This window comes from Portunus trituberculatus, chromosome 31 (genome assembly GCF_017591435.1).
Source record: "Portunus trituberculatus isolate SZX2019 chromosome 31, ASM1759143v1, whole genome shotgun sequence".
Lineage (NCBI taxonomy): Eukaryota > Metazoa > Arthropoda > Malacostraca > Decapoda > Portunidae > Portunus > Portunus trituberculatus.
In genome coordinates, this window is record NC_059285.1 from 4899122 (window position 1) to 4903162 (window position 4041).

Sequence of the window (4041 nt, forward strand, 5' to 3'; positions counted from 1 at the left end):
GCAGGGTACTGATGACTTTATGTAAGAAAATCTACTAAATCTATGTGAAGTCAAGATAAGCTGTAATGAGTGTGAAACTTGTAAATGAATGTACCAATCAATAGTTTGATTCTTAGGAAAATGGTCTTGGGCTGTAGTTAGTGCTGTGTGGGAGATTAACAAATAGTAAACACTGCCCATGAAGCACTAAGTGGAGAGAGAGAGGGGAAGAAATTTTTTTTTAATACTTTTTCAGTGTAACATTTTTTTTTTGTAATCATTTAGAAATTCAGTTTTACGGTGAAAGTGATGTATTTCACCTTGTAGTTGTATTGATGTCAATTAAATCCTTGGGAAATAATAACAGACATTTCTTTCAAATTCATATGATCAATTTAAAGTTTTAGTCTTAATCTAAATGTTTCTTTCTGTTAAACTTGAAATATATTTTATCTTTAGAGATGCTAGTCTTTTGAATTTTACTTGGTAAGAAGGAAGATTTTTGAATTTCATACACAATAAAAATGGAGCGTACAAAGGATAGGGCAAAAATTAATTGTGCCACATTGTGTAGTTGACTACCAGGGTAAATGTCTCATTATTTTTTACAATACAAGTATAAAGCACCACTTTGATTTATAATAAATGTTAAGTTACTGGTACAATGTTGCCCAAGTATATGCTTTAGTTTTGATTAAAAATTTCAAATTGTGAAAGCTATATTTTGTATGTGGGATTTCCTGTTTAACCACATTATTTATGGCTGAATATAAACTAAAAAAAAAAAAAATTAGAAGAAAATTGAAGGAATATATCTTTACAAAGCTTAAAGTTTTTAATACTAAATAGGGAACACGTTCGAGTTACTGCACTACTGACCAATAAGTGGGCTTAATGGATAACTGTCAGGGTAAATTATAAAAACCTGTCTTTGTGAAAACAATCAGTACAAAGCTTTGTAAATATAATAAAGTGTATTCTTTCTGTCATTAGTTTCTGCCTTTAACACCATAACATGAAACATAGGTCTGACATAGGATGACAAATTAGGAATGAGGAAGCTTCTCTGGGACTTTTTTCTCCTTTAAGAATTCAGTCAAATTTACATACAGTGGAACCACATATTGATTGTATAACTTGTCATGTGTCCAATTTTTTTGCATGTAAAATTTAACTAATCATTTGTATGTACTGCAATTCATACAGAGTTGCTGTGTTACTGACTATGCTATGTGTTCGCTTCAGGTCAATCTTGCACTAGCTTCCAAATGGAAAGCATCATTCACACAAGCTTTGTGAAACTTTGTGCCTCTTTGTTGTTATCCTTCTTATTTTATTGAAAATACCTAGTGAGAAAGCAATAATTTGCAGGTCTGGAATCCAGTTTACATTACTTACAGAAAAAAAAAAAAAAATTTGTGCAAATCACAATTCGTATAGCCGCCTGGAATGGATTGTGTATGAATAGCAGGGTTCCACTGTACTCACCATGTCATACAAGGTGCAATAAAAAAACTTCCCACTGTTTAATAAACAAAGTATGATGGATTATGATGATTTATGTAAAGAGATCAATATTAGCTATTTAGTTTGCATGACAAGTGGCAATTTGTATTACATATCAGTATCTGACTACATGAGAAAACTCACTTATGATGTCTGGGAATTTTTAATGAAAGAATAACTCAGGAATTCAGCATCAGAAACTAAAAGGTCAAAGGCAACAAAATGGCAATGTGGACAATCATTTCAAGGAAAGCAAAACATCGGACTTTAGAACAATCCTCTGTAAAGTAATCCCTGAAAATGTCAAAGGCAATTGTAACAACTTGTCACAATTATTTTTTTCACCACCAAGGAAGCTGCTAACCTTGTCAAAAGATTACTGAAACACTTTATGGAACACACACATTTTGTTTGAACATATGCTACTATACTTCAGACACTTATCTCAATATAATGTAATGAAGTGTACTATCACTTTACCTACACAATCATCATTTCCCATCTTATCTCAGCTGGATTTTACCTCCCTTTGATTTCTTCCTCTGCCCCAAATCAAAGTTTAAGATAAATGTTCAAGTTACCATGGAGGAGAGAAACATTTATTTCTGCTACTACATATTTTTTTTATTTATTTTTTATTTATATAAACAAGATTATTTAAGCACTGGACTGCATCTTTCCTAGTCTCCATTAATCTCATACAGGGGGCAATTCAATATATGTAAAAGTACATCTCATTATATTAACATAATCACTACATGCAAAGTGAGAAATTTTACATGACATATCTATACATATCAATATTTGTCATGGGAAGATACTACTATAAATCTAACTCTTTTTCACAAATCACTGGAAAGAAATAAACCATGTACTTACCCCTTTAATATTTCTCATGACTTTCCTTTCCACCGACACAGTGTTGAGAGCTTTAAAGATCATCCCTCCCAAATGTCTGGACATTACCCTCTAGCTTAGGAATGCCTTGTGCATGCTGTATTCCTAGAAAAAAAAAAAAAAAAAAAAAATTACTTGGTTCAAGTTTAGAAGGCTCTTAAATAGTCATATTAGATTGACATAGACATACTGTGATCTGAGAGAGTTCATCAGACAGAAAAGTCTTCAAGGAGGAGACAAACTCCATAAGAAGTCAAATTCATGAAGCACATTTATAAACCCACACCCAGACATACACATACCGAGTGTAACAAGTTTCTGCCAGTAATGCTAGAGGAAAAAGTGCAGTTTATTCTCAGTATGTAATGTTCCATACACACATGCATTTTAAAGGCTTGTTTAACCTTGGGAGTGAAATTTGAGTATGGTGGGGAGGGGGAGGGTGTGACAAGTTTTGTTAGTTATTCAGTCCTCATTTCTACAAGTTTTAGGGTATGGTATTACAGTATGTGGAACGAGACAAATAATATTGTGGGGCAAGTGATTACCAATGAATATTACACGATAATGGCTGTAATAAAACAACAAATTAAATAGGTAATAAAAAAAAAGAAAGAAAGAAAGAAATTCCACACAAGTAAGGTGGAGTATGATCACATGGTGTTTCTGCAACGTAAACACCTGCCTTGCCTGACCATTATACTGTTGCCCCAACACACTCAAAGTTCATCCCATGGCCAAACAAGTCTTCAAAATGCCTGTGTGTATAGAACATTTTCCACTTAGAACGTGCTTTTGCCACTAACAATATCTGAAGAAACTCATGTACATATATATATATGTATATATATATATATATATATATATATATATATATATATATATATATATATATATATATCTGCGATAGCTCGATTTACGCGATAGATACATTCCAAGAGACATCACATATATCAAAATTTGCATAAAACAAACATGTAATTCTCATAAGAAACAATAGATAATACTGGGATGCGGGATGTGGTCCCAAAAAATTTGTTCAAAACTCTTGGCAAAATTAACATGTTCTTATTATTTACCATTCTACATACTAGAAATGTATTTAAAGTAAAGGAAAAAGCAAGAAATGATAAGAGAAAGCAAAAAATAAGAGAAAACAAAACAAAGAATTCGTAAACACAACACTCACTGTGTCACTGCCTTCACCACTCACACCACAGTCAGTCACCATCTTCCTCTGAGCTTTACCACTTTATAAAAAATCCACTTATCAAAAATAACCCCACATGCAGAAGAAGATGAAGGAAGTTTTGCAGCCATCTTGGTGAATTATAGGCAGATTGAAGAGATTGCGTCTGTACTCAGTGCTGGCAGACATCAAATGAGGCACGAGAAGAGCGGAGCTCCCACCTATTGGCCAGCCGCAAAACTCTCTGGCGCGCAGTTTGAAATTGGGTCTGGCGCTCAGTCTGAAAATGCGGCTGGGCCAAATCATGTATAGGCAAACCGATCACGCAAATTAAATTAAATTATAATATTTTTTCGGTCGAGTTATAACAAAAACGCATAAATCGAGTTACCTGTATATATGTATGTATCTCTCTCTCTCTCTCTCTCTCTCTCTCTCTCTCTCTCTCTATATATATATATATATATATA

At 33.1% G+C, this 4041-nt stretch overlaps 1 protein-coding gene across 2 annotated transcripts in view; it reads left to right on the plus strand.

Moving 5' to 3' along the window:
- LOC123511245 (5'-3' exoribonuclease 2 homolog) overlaps nucleotides 1-968 on the plus strand; it is a 51600-nt gene extending 50632 nt beyond the window's left edge. For both annotated transcript variants that reach the window (XM_045266957.1, XM_045266958.1), the window contains one exon: nucleotides 1-968. This exon is cut by the window's left edge and continues 1024 nt beyond it. The gene's annotated coding sequence lies outside the window, so the exon portion shown is untranslated.
- Nucleotides 969-4041: the final 3073 nt, after the last annotated feature.